The sequence below is a fragment of the Halichoeres trimaculatus genome, unplaced genomic scaffold, assembly GCF_033239565.1.
Source record: "Halichoeres trimaculatus isolate MK-OKI-2021-1 unplaced genomic scaffold, fHalTri1.1 fHalTri1_scaffold_6, whole genome shotgun sequence".
Taxonomy (NCBI): domain Eukaryota; kingdom Metazoa; phylum Chordata; class Actinopteri; order Labriformes; family Labridae; genus Halichoeres; species Halichoeres trimaculatus.
Window position 1 is genome coordinate 25104126 of NW_027437184.1, and position 22904 is coordinate 25127029.

The following is a 22904-nucleotide window of genomic DNA, read 5'->3' on the forward strand; positions in this document are numbered from 1 at the left end:
AGAATGCTTCTTGTGAGTATAAAACAATAAATGAAACAAGTTCACTAAACTTAGTTGAAATTAAACATTAGAATCAATTTAAATGTGTTACCATAGCACTGCACATTTAAGTAGCTTGAACTCAAATGAAAGAGTTTTCTTAACTTGTACAGTATAAGTTAATAAACTTAAATGATTCAAGGCAATCGGTTTCCTCAAATCATTTGAGTTGAACTTACTCGTCAGGTTTTACAGTGCAGGTTTCATTGACCAACGATCTCACTTGGATAAATTCTTAATAGCCCAATCAGGGAAGAGAGGCGGGAGCAGCGAAAGTGATGAGCAGACGTGACGTCAGCAGACTTTTGTACTTGTCAGCGTTCCTTTGATTCTTAAGTTAACTTTACAAAAATGGCAGCAGTCGTCTACCACCATTATCACAGCTGTTCTCGTGTTCCTGTAGTTGTTCGTCTATTGTTTCTCAGCAGCGGCGCACACAAGCTACGTCATACCGTGGCTTGATGGATTGATGCAGTGAGTGTGTCAATCAGAACGTCGTCCAATCACCAGCTGCTGATTTTTTTTTTAAGGTCCCGCCTCTGAAAACAAATCTGAAGAGCTGCTACCCAGATGGACTAGTGAAATATTTCCGTGGCGGATATATGAAACTGTCCGTCTGGCATGTAAGGTTAAAAGAAATACTGCTCTACCTCAATTGATTACAATTTTGAGTCATAAAGATATTTTTTTCAAGTAGTTCAACTGAAGAAATAAAATTAGAATACATTAGAATAGAATAGAATGTGCTTTATTAATCCCTGAAAGAAAATTCAGTTGCTTTCTGTTTCTTATCTCTGCTCTCTTGTCTATCTCCACATCTCCTGCTCTCACTCTGCCTCATCCCAGTTTTTATCTGTCCCCACTCCCCTCCCATGGCCCTCGTACTTCTTTCGTCTGCTCAGAGATTCTGTCCACAGAGAACCCCTCAGAGGTCAGAGGTCGCGGGGCTAACTGTCACGGACAAACTACAACCCCCCAGAGAGTTTTTAAGCCTGTTATCTCCTGCTGGGATGCTGATAATGTGTGTAAATGTTCATTAAGGGTAATCCTGGGGTTGATGGAGGGTCTTCCTGCACTGTGATACTTATTTGCTGATAATAACTGTACTTTCTTTTCTTTTATCTGTAAAGAGAAGAAAAGAAAGTCAACTGTAAAAACTGTAAAGCAGGAAGGTTTTCCTCCTCTCTGTTTGTGCACACCTGATCCACTTAATCACTTTTATCCTGGACACAGGATCCTTTGAACTATTCCTGCAGCATATAACAAAGTTAAGACAAGCATCCACTGTTTTTTGTCAGAATCAGATTTTACAAAGGTCACAGGGCTCTCGACAGAGTGGATGATCTCAATCATCAGCAGCGCCACACTGACAGTCACTGAATCACAAGGACTCCATCTTTTTTCTTTTTTTTCAGGTCAGGTCAACTAATTTTTTTTATCTCCATCATTGAACCTGTTGGCCTCCACACAGCCATCATTAGGTTTCTGAGGGAGAAAAAGCTGAACACCGTCTCCCCTGACCTTTGACCCCAGCCCTGCTGCTCAGCCATATTTTCTGGACAGGTGACATTTTCCCTCCTGTTAAGTGTGAAAAGTGTTGTCATCTGTCAAAGTGCCTGACCTTGACTCACAGCCTCTCCAGGAGCTCAACCTTGACCTGAGGCTGGATTTCAGATTGATTTTATGAATCAAACCAAAATTTACCTCCTTCAAAAATGATCTGCATTTGAACAGGACAATCATTTCTTCTCAACGCCAAGAATAATAAATTGTTATTTCTGTACGGTCTTAGATTCATTGTTTTTTCACACTGTGTGGTATAAAATCGAACACCATCCTCATGAAAATTGCTTGAGCTGTGTAATTCATCAAGGTGAACATTGACCATGAAATAACTCCTCGACATAAGAAACAGACTGCAACTACAACACTGATATATTATCAGCTCCTAGGCTGAACACATCCAGCAGTTGCTGAACAACATTTGTACAGAGCTGTGTTTCTGGCCAACTGAAAACTATGAGTCCACTCCACCTTTTTCCTTTGAGTTCTGTTTTCTTCTTCCACCATCTATTGCCAGGCAAGGAGTGTACATAATTTTTTTAAGCTGTCTGCTTCACCAGAAAACAACACTGTGAGAGTGCTGAGGCTCAAATAGACAAAAAGTTTCTGTAGAGTTGAGGGTTAGGTAAAAAAAGAAAAAAAGTATCTGCAGGTTTAAAAAAAAACAAGCCATGATGTTAGATGTTTGGGCCGTGAAAAACAATAATGACTGCAGCTCCTTTCAGACTCCATTTATCACCTGTTATCAGCCAACAGAGTTCAAACCTCTTTAGATAAGTTTTACTTTAACTGCTTTGAATCACCATTATCCCAGACAGAAGTTTACTGTGATGAATGTAACAACTGAAGAAAGTCCAATTGGTTTTAACCATGAGTCGGGAGCTTTCAGCAGCTCAGTTGGTCACGATGAAGCCCTGAAAGCATGCGTGATACTCATGATGCACCATTGCCCATTTTCTACCTCTTCTCATCAAACGTTTGTTACAATGAGATTAATTCTTTATAGATTAAGTGAATAGCTTCTTAAAACTTTATTGATCAATCTCTTTTAAACATATCACTTTGAATGTAAAACAAAAATCACATTCATTTAAAAAAAATGTATTTTAAACTTTATGGGTGTATATTTTGCTTAATTTAAATGCTGTGATGTTACTTATAAATAAAACTGTTCTGAACCCATTCAGTTTTATTTGATGTTATTATTGACCCTAAGCTTTTCATTTTGCCTGGCTTCCCTGTTTTATCTTACTTTTAGCTGTGTTTTATTTTTCTACAAACAACATAAGCAGAATGACTCAAGGCCATAAGTAATAAGAACTAGAAAAGCAATCAGAGAGCACAGACCTCCACCAAGCATATTGTGATTGTCACCAACACTTTAGTCCTACTTTAATGTTATACTCCCTTTCAGCAGACTGTCTGCTACAATTTGGTGTTAGTTATATGGAGTTATATACACATATGGTGAAAACAACCCTATCTCACAATGATAAAGAACCCTTTAAAAAAAACCTGGATCCAGATGGTGATCCGGATCACCTCCAAAATTTAATCACTTCTTCCTTATCCCGTTTTGAAGATTTCCTGAAAATTTCATCAAGATCCATTTGTTACCTTTTGAGTTATGTTGTTCAGACAAACAAACTCCCCCAAAAACATAACCTCCTTAGCGGAGGTAAAAATAACATGGTTAACAAAGTAAACATTATCTTTTAAAATATCTGCATGTTAGCTTTGTCAAGCATTTAGCTCAAAGAACTGCTAAGCTTTAGATTACATGTTAATAGGCAGCCTGACTAAGGTAGCTAGCAATTTCCTCTTTCTTGTTAAACTGCTGAGACTGTGTTGATCCATTACCCTTTGTAAGCAACAAGTTGTGCAAACATCTGAGCAACACAATGAGCACTTGATATAAAGGGGTGAGTCAAAAACAAAAGTTTGAATTATGATGAACAAAAGCACAAATTATGTGTACATCACAACTATATCATCAAACGAAAAACCGTGCAGGCTGGCAAGCCAAAAACACAAAACCATTACCCTGATAGTTCACTGTTTGGACAAAGTTTTAAAGTGTTTTATGACCCAGGTCTCATACTGAGACTCAAGTGTATGACTTGATATTTCACCGTGGTATTGTCCACACAGATAATGTGGCCTTGAGCACTGAATGACTTGTGTGCTCCTGATTCCTCACTGGCATACATGCTCGGTTTTTCCACCGACTCTGTCTCTGTCTGCCCATTTAATACTTTCCTACTTGCTAGTGTCTTCTATCCACACAGTAAAAAATTCAACACAAAAAACTCGGAACTGAGCAAGTGGTTTTGTCTAAAGTCTTATTAAAAAAGTCTTAGACTTAATATATGTCACAATTATCCAGAAAATTGTCATATTATAAGATTTTGAAAACCAGAAATAAGGCCTGGGTTGTTAATAATGGGGAAAAAAATCTGCCAATGAAATAAAAAATGACACTTCTAGTTGCTTGAAATAAGGATATTGTCCCAGTTTAAAAAACTTCTTCTTTTCTTATTACACTGGCAGGATTTTCTATGCTCATTACAAGCAATTTGGGCCATTTTCACTTTAATTACCTTCAAATAAGATATTTATCAGGACTTTTTCTGTGAATCTGGCTTAAATTAAGTCTTTCAAGCAATCATAGTTTTGGGGGATTAATCCCCTCGTGTAGCTTGACAAACCTGTCATACTTCTGTTGCCAAAATGCAAAAGCATCCTTGCACCATCAGTGTTTACAAGCTGCAAATGTAAATGTCGCCTGTAATGTGGTCCAAAAGATTTTAACAATGGGATCAAATTGTAACAAGGTACGTTCATTTTTCTGCACACGTTTTCTGTCTCAGCAGCTAGTCCTGATCATGCTGCTTTATGAGCTTGTCTTCATTTTTTTTCAAAATGGATTTTTAACTTTTTTTTATGCTTAAACAAAACAAGACAAAACAAAACAGGGGGATGTGGCATAATGATTGACAGCTCCGCTGACAGATGTGGGCTCCTGCAGTGTTCTTCACCAGATAATCAAAGCAAAAGAGAAACAGTGACAGATAACGTGACAAACACCAACGCAGAGTCACTGAACTTTTCATAACTACCAACACGAGAGTCTGTTCTGCTGTGGGCTCTGACATCAACCCAAGCCGGATCACTTCTGCACATGCCTCCAAAATACGACTCCAGCACAATATGTCAGCAGCCGTTGAGGCAGCACTCTGACTTCACTGCTTACAACGGGAGGAGATGGAGGCACACTGTCCGTTTTAATACAGAATCGATAACTCTGTGCTAGAAATCACTTTCATAATTAATGTTCCATTAAATGTCATTCACTTTCTATTTCTTATACGTTTTCTCTTTCTCCTCTGAAGTCTCACTCCCTCTGCTCCTGCTCACTCCCCTTTCAGAGACTTCCTCGGTGGATGGCAGCAGCATTATCACCGCAACCTTCCTGCAAACAAACCCCCACTCCTACAACAAAGCACACACCCAGACATACACACTCACACACACATTCAGAGTGTGTGGGCACTCTGCAGTTCCTCTACCTCATTGACCACAGTATAATACTTCATTAGCTATATAGCAGATTTTACCGTTCTAAGTGGGATTAGCTTCCTTTGTCTCCTTTTGGCCTGTGAAAAGCTCGCAGCCATAAACCTTCTCTGCAGTCACATAGCCAATAACCTCAATGTCAGGAAATTTATGTTTTCCTGGCATTTTTTTTTTGATAACCAATTTATTCTTTATTCTCAGAGAGTGTGTGTTTTGGAGGAGATCCATCACAGTATGACTTACTATGGGTCTGAAAACTGTGGCACTGTAAAAAATACACAAAAGGACTCCCACAGGGGTCAAAAAGTGCTGTTTGTTAGTCAGAAAATAGAGAAAGCGAGCACTTGTATAGAAAGGATATGATGCAATTTTCTAAAAAGCTCATAAATCACAAAAAAGGGACTGTAATGTGTTTATATATTTAACAGCTCTCCTTGTAATATTAAGCAGCTACAGTATTAACAATCAGACTGCTTGAGGCTGCTCCATGAAAGGGCGGCCATTTGTCTTTCAGCGCGGGGTAAAGTTAAAAATTTCAGGAGGCAGTCAGGGGGCCACTGAACTCCATTTTAAAACCTTCTGAGAAATTTTCACTGCAATTGATCATCACACTTCATTTCACGAGGCACAAAGCCTGAAGCGCAGAGAGGGGAGCGTTCAGCAGCAGGAAATCAGAAACAGTAAACCTGTCCATCTGGGCCCTGTCTGTGTGGGCGGCTGCTTATTGCACCCTGACGGGGCGTCCACACTGCGAGCGGCTGATGTGCCACTGCAATCTGACCCGGTGTGGGCGGTGCAACAGATTGGTCTGATTGCCTCTATGTTCCGGTCTTGTACCGCTGCAAAGTTTAGCACAGGCAAATTATTAATGTTTTTGCCGCTTTAACATAGTAATTACCACAGCTGACTGCACGCAGGGACTCCAAACAAGAAGCATTAATCTTTACTGCAAATGTCACATAAAATAAAGGTGTGAGCCCACATCTCTATTTGATAAAACACTGAACAGGAAATGATTACAAGTGAGGCTTAAGGGTCCTTCAGACAGGGTTTAGTAACGTGTATAATATATGTTCATTAAACGTTCCCGAATGAAACTGTACAACAGCATTAATTAGCCATTCAGGATGGCAATTATGAAAGTTTGACTTTGAGCCTTGACTGCAGCGAGCAGAGTGATGAGTGATTCGTTCCAGCTGACTGGCACTTATATAAGCATCTTATACACAGTATATGATGGATACATTAGCAGAACATGTGCATGCAGAGCACAAACTCATGATTCTGTTGTACACTGCACTTATGGTACAAACTTGCAGTGACAGCAATGGCATATTCGACTTTGACTGCACAATTGTACAATTTAAACTCTCTGATGGTTTAATAACTTGAGTTATTTTTCCTCTCCTTTACTGATAACATGATTATGTTATCAAATTCAATTCAATTTGTTTGTGAGGAGTATTAGAGGAGAAGATCTACAAAATATCATAACTTATTTTCTTCAATACCAGAGCAACAGTCAGGTCTCGGGCTTCAACTAACGATTATTTTAGTACTTGATTATTCTGACGATTATATTTAAGATTAATCCATGAATCAAAAAAAGGATGGGAATGCAAAGGAAAAGTAAAATTCGAAAAACCAAACATGCATTTTTATTTTAGTTGATGACTATTGTTTGCTTGATGACATAAAGAAACAACATATTTGAACATAGTTTAGATGCCAAATTCATAAAGAATAACAAATGACATGAATGTATTGTCAGTTGAAGAATCAACAGTATGGGCAAAATAACAGAAAATATATTGTTATCAGATTAAGAGCTTAGTAGGCCAAAAAGGCAAATAAATAAAAATGTGTCCTCAATCTTTTCACCTGCAGGTCAAACAGTACAACCCCTCAGCCCTACCACTGTCTGTTGCAGCTAATGCTAATGCTAACGTTGGTTTAATGAACTCCTCGTGGTTTTCAAACGTGGTGACTATTTAATAAAGAGTCTAAACGAGTCCTAAAGAGATGCGTTTCACAACATATGAAGGAGTGTATCTAAGGTTTTGTAGCTTCTCACCTCTCTGCTGAGCTCCCCGGCTCGTCATCGATGAGACCAACATGTTAGTGTTTTAAGAGCTGGGTCACTGAAGTCAAACTGCCGTGTCATCCAAGGTCCTTTTCGTCAATTAACACGCTGTGTGCTTTCACACAGCGTGAAATACTCCCAAGTTCTGGGTTTTTTGGACTAACGGCTTCTTCGGCTCTGCCATTATCCCTGTGTTCACTTGTTTCCCTCACCTGCCGGCTCAGCTTCTCCTCCGCCACGCTGATCTGTTTACATGTGACGCATACAGCCCCGCGGCCCAGGTAACCTACACTCCAATCCAGTAGGTGGCGGTAATGCACCTTCAGCTAGTCGCCAACCGCTAAATAGGCCAACAAAAAGGAAGAAGACAAACAAACCGAACAGAAACTACAGTAATGACGCAGCGCAGAGCAACGGTTATGGACAGAACTCAAAGGTAACGTGTACAAATTGAAGACATGGCCAAAAGTCTGTTTGCTGAACTGTGTAAACTAAGGCCCCATTTACATGACAATGGCTGTTTTCCAAACCGCCTACTACATACTACATGTGAATGTAGTATGTAGTAGGCACTACCTACTGCTTTTGCTTGTAGTATGTCTGTTCTGTTGGGTCTGTTTTGTAGTACTACTCCGGTATTCAGTCTCAGAAGGTGGAGCTAGATTATGTTGGGTTTTTTGCCTTTATTTGAATATACAAAACCAGCAATTGGAATATCTTGGCAGTTGGTTATTTTGTTAATCATATAAAACAGAATCATCATTCTCGATTTCTAATCTTACACCATAAGTTATATCATTTACTGAACGTAAATCTGAAAGGGATTTTTATTTTATACAGCTGATTGAAAAACCGCTTGTATATAATCCACGTATGGTTTAAAAAGTGAACAAGTGATTTGTATGGGCTAATGAATTCAAAGAAGGAAACACCTCTTTTACAGCTGGAAGTGACAAGATTTACAGGTGTTTCTTCGCATCACTTTACTTGTATCTCATGGACTGTCTAATGTTAGTGCTGTGTTGTTATTATAATGCTGATTAATTCCAGTAGATGGCGATAATTCACAAAAACCTGCCACCGCATAGACAAACAGCGTTAGAGCCATGCATTGTGGGAAACAGTATGCCAGGTAGACTGGTCCGTTGCATACTGAGAAATTTTCCTGGATCAGTAGGACATCCAGGGATTTTTGGTGTATTGCAGATTTTGCAAGTTTTCAAATACTACCTACTACTATACTGAATTTCAGCCAAAATAGTAGGTCCTGCTAGTGTAGTAGGCGGTTTGGAAGACTGCATGCTGTAGTTAGCATGTCAGGCCTGTAGTTGGTGCTGTCTTGTCCAGAAGCCGCTTTTGGTAGCTTTCCATTGAAGTAGAGTTGGGCCTATCATCTGGCAAAACTTTTGCGTTTCTCCTAAGATCATTGTCATGTAAACAGCCCCTAAACTCCCCTGGCTGCTTTTTCACGGTCTGATAGTCAGATAATGAGATTCAGAAATTGACATCTGCTGATTTTACAGCTTTATAACAACATATTAGCAGTGTAATGATGGTTTCATTGCATTGTGTCATCCCAATAGTCTGTACATGAGTTTGAAAACAGCACTCCTGACATCATTCAGTCTATTTGAGAGAGCACTACTCAAGCCTAAGGGCTAAGCCAGCATCAGATAATTTTTTTTCTGTATCAGAAAGCGCACCAGATTTTCAACAGCATATATCTGTGTTTGCCATACATGATAGAAAAACATGATAATGGCTGCTCTGATTTCTCTCTTGTCTCTTTTCATATATCACCCATAGATTGAAATCCTCAGTATTCACTTCAGTTGGACGGTTTCATGCTTGTCTGGTAACATGTTGCTCACATTGCCCAGATTGTCAATACATGACTCAGCAATGCACAAATGTCTCCTCTTTTCCTTTTATACATTTTGATTTCATCCTGGTTTATTTGGACCGATTCCACTCGGCTCTCCTCGCTGAATGAAAACAGCGCGCTGCTGGTGAGCTGCTTCCCCGAGCTCTCTGTGATGGTTGGTGAATTATTCATTTAAACATGATTGACCGAGGGATTGAATTACGGGATTGATTGATCATCTGGCTCGTAAAAGAAATCCCAATGACCACTGAAACCTAAGTGTGACTTAAATGACTGAAGGGCGGAGCGGCATCAGAGGGTAGTGAGGAGGAAAAATGCAGCACTGTGGCTCACAGTGTGGCTCAGTGATTCTCTTTACAATACGTGTGCGGTGGATATTTTCTGATAGGGCCAAGAATGCACATAGTAACAAAAGACAAGGGTAACATTCTGAAAATATAACACCCAGACTGAGAGTCTTTGAAAAGTATTTCATGAGGATGATAAAAAAAAATCTGGTGTGTCATTTCGCCAAAGAGGCTGCAGATTAGGACCACAGCCTACAATGCATTTCATTTCCTCTTAATCCTTAAACTCCTCAATAGAAATGAGTCCAGCAGAGCAAACACTGACATATTTGTGTCAACATTTTCTTTGTCTCTTTACATCTCTTTGATATGTATGACCGAAACTGAAGGGTCTGCGAGTCAATAAGTTACAGTAATTTACAGCAGCCTCTACATTTTTATTTTTATCTCTAGTGCTTTCATTTCTTGTCTCCTTGTTTTCAAATGTATCACATCAAAACAATCTGTTCAGTCTCAGGGGTGTGTAAGTTGTGTAGGTAACACTTCTGCTTTTTTACCCTTTTTTATTTCAGATCTTTCTAAACAGGATTATACAAACACAGATCTCCTGTGGCCACATCGTGACAGTCCATTACAGCCCACTTTGCCACCTTTTTACTCTGGGCTCAGGTTGTTTAAAGGAAACCAACAACAGAGATAAAATGTGATGATGTGAAAGACACAAGTATTGTCTCTGAGCTGGAGAAAAAATAATGAATAGCTGTTGACTGTCCAACCTTTCTTATGTAAACTACTGCTGTAATAGTAGTTCAGTTTAAAGCAAATTGCCAGAAAAGCATTTTCTATCACCACATGATAACCACTTTATACAAAGCAAGATTACACAGTGAGTATATCTGCTTCCAAAATGAATAAAGCCATTATCCTAATTCATTACCCTGCTGTGGGAAATACTTGATTCTGATTGGTCGGACCCTCGTAACAACAGTAATCAATTCTCAATAGCAAAAGCGACGCCAGGGCCCACTCTGTCATACAAGTCATCAGGAAATAATGAGTTAGCAGCACAGATGTGAGAGCAGTCTGAGGAGCTACTGGACCCCAGCCCTCTCTGATAGAGGAGAGTGGAGCAACATCCTGTCCTGCAATCCAGACAACAGCGACAATATTCAGAGGTGTGACATTTGTCTCATTAGTGATTTAAAGGTCTGCCAAGTGAAAAGTGAGCAGAAAAAGGACGGAAATGTCATCATAAATATTCCTGGATATTCCTGCAGAAGCCCCGTTCACCTCATCTAATGTTAACTTTAATGGAAATGTTCAGTTTAACGTGATGCATAATAAATAGGCTGGCTAATGTGTCCCACAAGGGGACTGAAAATAACCTGTTGGATGTGCTACCAGCTGTTGAGTCAGAGAGACAGTTTTTAGAGTTTTAAATTATTAAAACAGTTATTATGTATTTTGTATCAACATGTTTGCACTTTAACTTGGTAGATGGGTAATAAGCAGGATGATGTATTGTGAATGGGCAGGCAGAGATTCGACCCCTCTCTGCTCGCCGTGTCAGAAATCTAATTTGCATAACCACCAACAGTATATACCCTAACAATCAATGGATTACTATAACTGAAGCTCTGTTTCAGATACTGAAAACGCATCATGCTCCCACAAACTGCCTCCAGTCGGCTTGTTATGTCCTCCAAACCAGTTGATCAGATGTCTCGTGAAATGCAGAGACACATGGTGCCTTCTGTATTGTGAAGGCATTGCGGTTGCTCCTCTGTTTGTTTTGGTAATTATACAATTGTCTCAGCTGGTATTGTAGTAATGATCTGTGTTAGACTGCTGGATGTTGACACCTCTCGCAGGTGCTAAAAAACGAGCAGCGTTCACACAGATATCAGATGTAAAGAGTACAGTGTGTGTGAGGCAGAGAGAGTGTCTGCTCATGTTTCCAGCAGATTATTGTCTGTGGTGTTTCTGCCTCACACCCTGATTCTCTCCCTGTGTCTGTCTTCTCCATCAAAGCAAAACAACAAATCTCTGTATCCCTGATTTTTCATTACAGCCTGTCTCACTTTATCCCTCAAGGTCCAAGTCTGAGCCGTGTTTCGCCTATTTTTCTTTTTCTGTGTTGTGTTTTCAGCCGCTACACTCCTGGACATGCCCTCCTTCTGTACTAGAATAATCCCAGATTACACATTGATACTGAGTGTGTGTGTGCAGATTTCTGTGTGAGTGTGTGCATGCTGCTCTGCAGTATACTGTCTGCTTTTCCTCTTTATGTGTGTTAAATAATCATGCTTCTTGTCGATTTCGTCTTTGCAATCTCTGATTCTGAGTCTCCATAGACTGTTGCTTGAATCTGCATGTAAATTATAAAAACAAAAAGAATATCCTCATCGAGCCTTGAATTTCTGAGCTCAGATATTTTGTTTGCGTAAACCCGAGAACCTGACCCAAATGTCACTTCCCATTTAGAGCGGGAGTATAAATAAGAAAGCAGCATGCTGTTAAAGAGGCCTTAAAAAGAAGCAAATTGTTGGAATTATAAAAGAATAATCACGGCAACTTTCGTTCTTTCTGCATGTTTGTGTCACTTCTAAGTCTGAGCTCAGTATCAGCAGCTCCATACACAGTGTAAAGCTGGACATTTAAATATACGACTGAGTGTTTTTGCACAGGGGAGAGCAGGACGGCCCTCGCTGTTTGAATAATAAAAGGTGCTGTTTGCATATTGCAGAATCATTACAGGAGATGTCTTCTTTTTTGCTGTGTGAAGCTCTCGGATTTAAAGGCAAAAGCACTCACCTCTTTTTTTATTCAAGAGGAAGAAAAGAAGGAGGAAAAACAGCCACAGGAACAAAATAGGGAAGCTTAATTATCGCTGCAGCCAAAACAAACAAGAAAGGCATTTTGGCTGAAGAAGCTTCTTCAGAGGAGTTTTTTTAATAGCGCTATTGGAAATGGATCAGATACTGCATTTTGAGCAGCGCTGGGGATTGGCTCATCACCATCATCGCACCAATTTGTAATGTAATTTATGACCTCCTTGAAAAGTGAACTTGTTGTTCTCTTCTTAAAACAGTTACCTAAACTGAAATACTAAATATTGTAGCAACCACTCAAGACTGTGTCAGAGATAAACAGTGAAGAGTGTGATTGCATTTTAAAGCAGGAAAATGTTAGTGTACCGAGTTTTCTTCATAGCATTTCAACACTTTCTTTTCTGTTATATCAATTAAAACCAGTGGTGTAGGAAGCAGCTTTCAGGTCAGAGGTGTGTCCAGCAGGACGATATGATTTGCCAAAATCGTGAACTACAATGAGCCATTTTCTGTGTCATGGTTGGTGGTTATCTAGTGTAAAAAAAAATCCATTTGTGCTGTTTTAGCAGACTGCTGGTTGCAATCTTTGCACTTTTATGGAGTAAAGTCTCTTTTTTGGGGACTTACATTTTTAGAAAACTACTTCACAAAATTATTTCAGAGGACTGTTTTGTAGGAGAGGGGCTGGTCCGTCAAAAATGGCAAGATCACTCCTGCACGCTGTTCAGCAACCAAAACAGAATTTATTGCCAACTTTTTGGTGGTGGCAAATTTCTGAGTCCTTGAAGAGTTAAGATGATAAGATTTACATGTTGCCACAGTGTGTTTCTTCTTAAGGGCACTGTGAGGATTGATGCCTCCTTGTGAACGTGAAGTAAAGTGAGATTGTGAGCGACAAAACTCATTATTTCCTTTTACTGAATTTCAGGTCAGTTATTTCACAAAAACACCAACTTGACATTCATCAGGCACCTGAAAGCGTCCACGTTTAGATCTGCTGGTAAAGTTTGGCAGTGAACAGTAAGTCAGCAGGCAGCAGGAGTCATTTTTCTCCTGGATGTGTTTTCTAATCATGGCTGATTCTGGAGCACAATTGGCAGAAACACAAATGTTTTCTGATGAAAATTGCTTTGGTCAGAGAAACTCAACTTTACTTTAGGCTTAGTGAAAGACCAGAGCAGTGATGAACAGGATTTAAAGTTTATGACAGTGTGTGAAAGCTCCACTGTTCTTTGAGGTCAACCCTGTTTATATCAATGGAGCACACTTCTTACGCTAACAATAAACCACTGCCTATGATAACTTTTGAGAGCTGAATACTGGTAATATACCAGAGTTTTAAAAGTTTTGTCATTTTACACTTCAGTTATTTGTTTATGTAGCGACAAATCATCTATTACATCATCACTCTGCATCCTGCAACAGGTTTCCTTCAAGCGACAGCCCCAATCTTAAAATATGACACCTTTGCAGAAGTACCTTAAACTGAAGAGTCTAAAAAGCTCATTTTTCTGTCGTCATACACTAGACCTCAGAACATAGACTGTATATAACATAGACCTAGTCTCCACAATGTCACCTGTCTGTTCTTGATACAGTGAAATGAAATCAATCCTCAGACGCAGCCACATCTGATATGACACAGGCTTTGAGCTTCCTTTCTAACAGCTATAGGGCGCCATCAGTCACGTGAGCTGAGCTGTATGTGCCGATTGCAAAACTAGCGTTTCAGACCCAAGCAATTTTTGAACCAGGCTGTTGATATGCTTTTTAAAGATGCTATGAGGAGGATCTGTTTTGATTGCACTCCCTTGCCACCTTGTGGCCCGGAGTCTCAACAAACTGTCATTACTTACTTTTAGCAAGGCATGTGTTTGTTTTGTAATTAAATGGAGATCAGATTAAAACAAAATATTTTCGTTCAAGAAAACTTTTTACTGGATCCAACGTGACGAGGTAAGGTTTTTATCAGTACAGTTACGTAGCGCTATGGTTTGAAACCTAACATCAAGCAAACGTTGTTGTAGCAAATGTTAGCCTGGTGCTCCAACGTATCTGTAAGCTAACGTGACAACAAGTTGACATTGTCAGTTTGTAAGTAGTTTAGTAGCTGTTTATATTTAACACAGCTGGCAGTCAGGTGTTCTAAGACATGTTAGTAATGTGTAACGTCTGTAATGTGTTAATCCTGGTTATGTCCTGCCAGTCATCTACCAAGCAGAGCTAACATAACCTCACTCTTCATTTTATTGATAAACTCTCAAGTTTGAACAGACCACTGTAGAATAACTGCTGACTGTGGGCTGGAATGAACATTCGCACAAAAAGCTTAGCCCCTGTGTTAGCTATAAAGCCCAAGCTAAAGGCCTTTAGTTCGGGCTGTATCAGTCTCCTTTTTATCTTTCTTCTGCTCTTCTGTCCTTTTTCTGTCACAGTTAGGCCCCTGTGTCCACCATCACTACAAAATTAATCACAGAAAACGTTTTCAGCAGAGAAAAACACAGATCTCTGTGTTTTATCTCTTCTCTTTACTAAACTTCGTCAGCCAGCGTGGTGTTGTCATAGAGACCTAGACATGCCGCAAATCAATCCAGTCCTGGTCGACCGGAACTGGAAGCTAAGAAGTAGCAATTTCAAATAACCTGTAACCAACTATATTGGTGCTGATGAACTCATTTTCAAGTGTGGATTACAATCAGGCGTATATCTAGAAGGGAGACTTTAAGACCACTTTCAAACTCCTCACACCCCTTTAATGCTGTAAAAGTCTGTTTTCTTGGCTTGGTGTGTGTAAGTACCATACAAGCCTCATGCAGAATTTGCAATGACTAGCAACTTTTAGCACTTCCTCTTAGGCTTCTTTTTTCTAAACCGGATGTTTCCCCTTGCCTCAGAAATAGTGTTCAGTTTGGCGTTTCCAATATGGCTTCCATCAATGATGTGCTGTCAAACTCTGTGTCATAATCAGATGGATGACATCACACAAACTTCATCCATACATCATACATTTTTGGATGAATCACCCAAGACCAAAAATGTTGTTACAGCTGTGAAATAAAAGCTGTAATTTCTGGGGCATAGTGAGTCTCAGTTAATCCTCAAGTCTTGGTATCAGAATCACTTAGTTAAAAAAAGGAACGGCATCGTAGCATCTCTAATATTTAGCATGTAGTAAGGAAAAAATATGAGGGATGGATTTAAGGTTGTCAATCAATCTTTATATTTTTTAAATCAGACCAAGACTGATTGTTTTCTCTCTAATCAATTCCTCTCCCAGTGCTGCAGCTTTCATTGCTTGTTTTTATGGCAGCTGCCTGTGTGGCCTCTGCCTCGAGCCTGTCCCTCTGGATTCATTTACGGGCCTTCTGTGAACGTACTGTTGCATGTTTTAATGACCACAAAGCTCTGTGGGCAGCAGCCAGTGTAATGCGCGCTGCATCGTGTGTCTGAGCCATCCAGAAAGAGAGCAGCAGTAGCAGCAGCGGCACACATGAGTCACGTTCAAATGTGTATTTTCTCAAGTCAGTTGGCAAATATCTGCACTTGGGTTGGCATGCCCACTGTACCCTACTGGCTGCCAGCTGTCACTCAGGAAGACAGAAAGATGGAGGGGGAAACGAGTGGGGGGCGGCTTGGAGGGGGGAGATAAAGGGAATGGTGATGATGTGAGGACAAGGGCCCCGAGGCTTTCTTCCTCTCTTGTTTCTCGTTTGTCTCTCTGATGATACCACAAAACATGGCTCCAAAGATGAGAGAGGTCGACATCAGAGAGAGAAAGGAGAAAACAATGCTGATGGGGAAGAAAGAAAGGGAGAGAGAGGGAGATCTGAGGAGGAAAATGACAAACTATTTGTCATGTTTATGGTAAAATCGCTAAGTATGCAGCCCACAGCACCGTGCTTCTTAATGCATTAGCCCAATGAGTGCACTCAAGGGTTTATCATGGTATTACCCAGACCAGAATACTCTCACTCTGGAGCTGTCGGATGTGACAGTGTGGTCAGTGCTCGAAACAGCTGAAATGTGGAGCTTTAGTTATCTTTTATATAACCCTTTCTGGATGCCAAGTTTGTGTATATTGTTTTGATGTGGCGTCAGGTTGGGTGATGTAGTTTATAGAGAATTAAGTCCTTGTGAGAACAAGAGACGCAGTGGAAATGGCAGAATCAAAGATTTTGATTCTGTGTTAATTTTGACTTAACATTGTGGGATTTGGCGATCACATCAGTGACAGGGCGTGTCAGTTAAACTTGGCTAAGACAGACTGATGTGTCCTCTCAATGTAGCCACTTTGAGTCGCCTCAGGTATTTAACCCCCTCTGCTCCAATTACCCAAACCTTGTTATCATTTTTTAAAAAGCCAGAGCTTCTATCGGTGAAGAGTGTTCTCCATTTTGTCCACTGCAATCTGTATCCAGCTCCTGTGGACAGGACACTCTGATCTCCAGCACCTCTTTGACCTCAGCTTCCTTGGAAATGCGGCTTCACTTCTGACTCAGCCGGCACCAGGCGCTGCAGCTGGAGGCAAAACACCCAAGATAGCTACAGAGGCTGTCCTCACAACTCTGGTACGTGAGTCACCACCCTGACATGATGGAGAAATAGTGGAGCTGGGGTCTCCGAGGGTCACCAAAAATCTTCATCATCATGAAGCTGACTTATTTTGAGTAACCTGAGTGCATATGTTGATAATGGTGCTCCCTAAAATGCTGCATCAGGTGTTGGTGAGGACACAGCATCTATTGTGCTTAGAGGGTTACTAAGTATTAAAATAAAGCAGAGTACATGCATTTGAACTCAAGTCAGAAAAAAGCAGTGCACTGTATCATATTTTTGTGACCTCCAACCATATTATCTCTTACCCTAACAGGTAGTTTTGAGCATACTTGACCAAATTGTAACTTTTTGTAGTCTTATCTTATTATAAATTGTTGCCGCACACCCTTTAGTCATGAAATATCAAATAATCTCTAAAGTTTACAGAAAAAAATCTAAATGGAACTAAAGTTAATCATCGTATGTGTTTTATAGGCAACTTAATCATGACTACCTAATTAGTCTAAAAGGTGGAAAACAACAGAATATTAAACAATGGGATCACACCCTCTGTGTGTCAACAATGTTTAAATCAGTTTGTGGCTCTGGCGAGTGTGGCTAACATTAGCTTTGTGCTTTAACCTCCACATGCTTGAAGTGGTTTTACACATTGCTCCAGATGAGTGTTAGTGCTAGTCTGCTAGTTTAACCAAACACAGCTGTATCCTTCATTTTTCCCAGATCAAAATACTTCCAAACTCAGAGAGCAGATGGTCTAGTGGTCTAGGTCACACTCAATGAGAACTGCCCTCATATGGGTGGCCCCAGGTTCGAATCCAGTCGGTGGCCTTTTTCCTACATGTCATTCCTCATTCTTGCAGTGTTTCCTGCTCTATCTACTGTCCTGTCCTGTCTGATCAAAGGCACGAAAAGCCTCCCCCAAAAAAACATGAAAAACTTTTTTTTTTTTTTTTAAATGACCAACAGCACCCAGGACTGATATCTGCGCTCAGTTACATCTGGAGTTGTGTAGGGTGTAGTTAACAGAGATTATAACTAATTGGTTCTTTCAACTTGTCATTCTGGTGCCAACTAGCTGGGCGGCAACATTAATTTATCAAACCTGCCAGCATCTCCAATTCCTCCATATTTTCTCTTGATTCTCAACAGTGATACTGCAACTTCCTGGGTGGGTTGTATGCGTTAGATAACTCTGTAACTCATCTCTGTTAAGATGAGTCATTTTGGGTTTGAGAATTACAAGGTTCAGTGAATGCATCACCAGTGATGGGTGGCTCAGCAGCCAACCTGTGTGTAGTGCGTGTTTTTTGGGAGAGTTGTGGGAGGCGCTCGTCCAAGGGTTAAACAGAGAGCCAAGGGTTGTTTTTTTTTTTTTGGGTGTGGTTACAGCCAACAGTAAGTGGTATTAAGTAGTTCAATAAACCATTATCATCAAACCTGGATTAGGTCTCAGGGCCACTTTTGCAGATGGATATTAATACACAGGGGTGACAGTATTGACGCAAGGGAGGGGGACCTCCTAGCCTTGCAGAGCAGACGGACCTGCCTGATTCAGTTTCTGAACTCCTGCAGGTCCATCTTGCCAGGCTTCAATGACCAACGATTTCACTCGGCTAAATTCTAACCTGCCCAATCAGGGAAGAAAGGCGGGCGAGAAGACGTGATGTCAGCAGACTTTCATACTTGTCAGCGTTCCTTTGATTCTTAAGTTGACTTTACAAAAACAGCAGCAGTCGTCTAACGCCATTATCACAGCTGTTTCTCGTGTTCCTGTAGTTGTAGGGATGGGTACCTTTCACATTTGATACATTACAGTACCAATACCCGGTACTTGGCAATACCGGTACTCAACTGTAACAATTTTCAGTACTTTTTTGTGTTTATGTGGTAAAAAATACCAATTTGTTTGATAAAGTAAAGCTGTGTTCATGTCCAGAATGGAAAATTGCCTATTCTTTCACTCCTTCACAGTCACGAGGATGCATTTAGGTACCTTAACATGGTACCTTTAGATTTTACATGAATCTGGTACTTGACAGAAGTCGGTCGGTACCTATAAAAGTACCCAATTCGGTACCCATCCCTATGTAGTTGTTCGTATATTATTTCTCAGCAGCGGCGCACATAAGCTACGTCATACCGTGGCTCGATGTGGATTGGTCTGTGGTGAGTGTGTCAATCAGAACAGTCGTCCAATCACCAGCTGCTAATTTTTTTGAAGGTGCCGCCTCTGAAAACAAAGCCGAAGAGCTGCTACCCAGATGGACGAGTGGTAGTAGCGGATATATGAAACTGTCCGTCTGGCGTGTCAGGTTAGGGATCTCCTGATTTGTTAAAGTCTAATGTAGGCAGAGATTATTTATTTCTATCACCTAATGCTCACACTCCAACTTTATAAAATCATCTCAAACTGTCTCAGCTGTATTTGAAAAACGAGCAATGTGAGCATGCTGGCCGTAAGCAACCAAATGTTTTTCCTTGAGAATATTAGAGGCAACATTTATATGAGTCATGCATGTTGGTTTGAGAAACCACATAAAGTCAATCATATGTTTGAAAGGCGCAGAGTCCTTTTTCATTCCAAACACCAGAAAACAACAATCACCAGCGAGCAGAGAGAGACAGACAGTCCATTTTGAAGTAAAGCTTGTTTTCTGCGCCTGCTTGATGAATGATGACTGTTGTGAACCTGTAATGGAGCCTGCGCCACTAACCACACACTGTACTAAATTTAATGTCATGACTTCTCTCTATGACTTTGGGACAATCAATCAAGCCACAGTCACACTGCTGCAGAGAGAAATTCACCTTAGTTACTCCAAAGAACGTGTGAGCGGAATATAAGCCAAGGTTTTTGTTGAAGACTGTGTGTACCAGCACATATTATACATCTGATTTGACATACAGTAACTTGATATTCTTCCCACTGCTGCTGCACATTTTCAGATTAATAGATTCCTCGCAGCCTTTCATGTTACACGGCTGGGCATGACACTCGCAGATACAACTTGCTCATATTCCACCTCATGGGGAACATTAATATTTAATATCTTTGGCCTATACAGTAGTTTACAACCGAGCTTCAGTCTGCAGCTCCGCGTATTCCACGAACATTTATTCACAAAAACACAACCATTTCTTGTCTGAACATGAATGCCTTTCATGAGACATAAAACACACAATTTACGTGATTTACAGAGCGCACCAGGGGTTTTACAGATCACTAAATCATAAGGAAATCCATTCAGTGAATTCTGCCAGATTTACAGGCTTTAGTGTCAACAAATGTTGATTCTGTTGTTTCTCAGAAGTCATGCTGTGTGTCTCATTTGGAGCCTTAACATGAAAAAGCTCTCTGATGTCGCAGCTTCCTGGATTAAAATGACATAAGTGATTCTCCAAATCATTCATGCAAATAATAATCAGCATGTTTGGAGCAAGCTTTCCCATGTAGCACAATAAGATTCATCACAGCAGCGTGACATGAACGATATTTCACAAATCCACTCACCATTTGCATGTACAAGCATGAGACAAACTGTCCAACGTGTTAGTCGACTAGGATTAGTTTTTTTTTCGTTGCATTGGTTGTGTTATGTCTTAAATATGGTGTGTAGTTTGTAAAAAAAATCTGAGGGTGAAATAAAAAATATATATCTAGATTAAATATATCCCTGATGGGAAAACTGCTTCAATACGCTGGTAGCTTGTTTGACTTCTCTAATAGCTTCATTGAATATCACCAGCATTATTTCTCCTACTTCTACGTCCTCAAACTGAATCCTAAAAGGAAGGACAAATGAAAATCAAGTAAGGCGTAGTTGCTCGATGGGTCTCAGGCAGTGTAATGCACGGAGGAGGAAATAATATTGCCTGTAGTGAGCAACAGAGGCTCTTTTGAGATAGAAGAGTTGTGATTTTATTCCAGCTCAGTGCACTCTCACAGGCTGCTGCAAGCTATTGATGTCTTTGTGCACAACTATTGTTATTCAACGTTCAATTCAGGGACTCTCGGATAGCGTACCACTTTTGAAAGTGAAGCCATATTGTAAATTGGACGGCAGCATCAATGCAATGATGACCCAACAGCCCCTCACAGCTTTCATCTTGCAGAGAAGACTGAGCAGGTCGCTCTGCATGCACGGCCAATGTAAAGCAGCACAGTTACCCACAACCTTCAACCTGCGTCTTGTTTTTTTTCTTTCCAAAGACTGAGAAATAGAGAGCTTTTTCCTCTGTGGAACAAACAGAAGCAGAAGATGCTCAGTGAGACACAATGACTGCAGGAAGCTATGTTTCTATAGCCTCAAACCACAGTAAATGGTTTTATCGGCGTCACAGCTGATGTAATCAGGGAATGATATGCACTGCACACACAGCAAGAATGAAGCATGGCGGGGGGGAGCAGTTCCTGTCTCCTCTTCATAGTGATATCATGAAAATAATGATCCCTCATCTTTGCACCTGCACGGGATAAGAGTCACTCTGAGAAGGTGAGCTTAAACCTCACCACTGACTTTGCATATTTACCAAAGCCTATCTGATATGTGGGATCCATAGGCGTGTTTCTGAGCTTATAGACACTGCGCTATATCTAATATAGTCAAATGCAGGCTGTAGGAGTGACAGTATGTGTTTAATAGTGGTAGTTAAAGGGTGAAATGGACCATGGCTGCAGTCTGACACACTGAGTCGACATTTATTCACACATATGTTTGATCTGGCAGAAAATCACTTCATGCTGTTCATTAAAGAAAGAAGGTAATAATATTAAAAAAATGTTTACAATTCACTGTTTTTTTTCTTTAGTGGACAAACAATTTAAATTCCAAGAGCAGCTTTCATTTCTCATAGAACAATGTCAAATTTTACAAAAATTAAACACTGCAACAAATGATTTAACAATAACTTTATTAACAAAGTAACTACCAAGTTGGCTATAGGATCTTTTTGGTATCATGATTCTTTTAGCTGATCAACTGAACTATACTGGTTTAGGGTTCAATTTTAGATATCTGCTGTTAGCTTACACCTAACCCTGTATTTAACCATTCATCTGTTAGCATAGCTTGCTGGCTAGCAAGTCGGGTTGCATGCAAAGCTCAAGAAATTTTCAAGACTGGAAACTTTACTGGGAATTTTCAAAAATGAATGGGAATTGATGGGATTAATTGACAGGGATTTATGTTAACTGCATTTATCTGGTCATATACATGTATGCACACTGAACATTTTAGTTTGTTTTAAGCAGACATGCATGCAAATATGTCTAATGCAACATTTTAAAGTAACATTACAGATACATTTTCAGGGGTGTTTTTTGTTTGGAATTTCCCCTAACTGAGTCTGTCATCACTATTGGCATATATATATATATATATATATACATATATATATATATATACATATATATATATATATATATATATATATATATATATATATATATATATATATATATATACATATATATATATATATATATATATATATATATATATATATATATAGCAAACAATCAAAATGTGCCTGATACAATATTTATGAATGACACCAACCAGTTGTTAGAGCTGGAGATCTTGAATAGTGTCTTTAGTAGAACAAAAACAACATGAATAGTGAAAAGATCTAGGTATTTACAACAGCCTAAACATAATCATTGTGTCCCTCAGCACCCCTAAAAAAGTCCCATTCAAAAATGTTGAAGTATTTAGTTTAGCTTCTCTTGAGGCCATGCTTTCTACTCATCAAGGACCTGCCTCATCGACTTCAATGGCTGCTTTCTCACCATGACCGGTCATCATCTTCAGTGTCACAAAAAAAAAGGTTTCTTTTACGGAATAAAACCCATGAATGGGGAATGAAAAATAGCAATCCAATTTTTAGAAAAAATCATTCAAATTGACGGCAACAAAACCCTGAAAATTTTCAATACCCCTGAGCTAAAATTCCAGTAAAAATTTTCAGGAAACTTCCCTGAAATCAACAGGAAATTTATTTCCTTTCCAACCCTACCAGTCAGCAATAAGATGTTACAGTTTATCTATCTGAGAATTATATGAGCTAACAGTTACTTCTTTGAT

General features: G+C 39.8%; 1 protein-coding gene across 2 annotated transcripts in view; it reads right to left on the bottom strand.

The window, feature by feature from the left end:
• Window positions 1–22904, bottom strand: part of flrt1a (fibronectin leucine rich transmembrane protein 1a) — an 80258-nt gene that overhangs the window by 45616 nt on the left and 11738 nt on the right. Inside the window, exon 1 of one of the 2 annotated variants that reach the window (XM_074672959.1) lies at window positions 7253–7478. The exons of the other annotated variant lie outside the window; for it this stretch is intronic. The gene's annotated coding sequence lies outside the window, so the exon portion shown is untranslated. Of the gene's footprint in view, window positions 1–7252; window positions 7479–22904 lie in introns of those variants that run through there. 2 annotated transcript variants of the gene reach the window in all.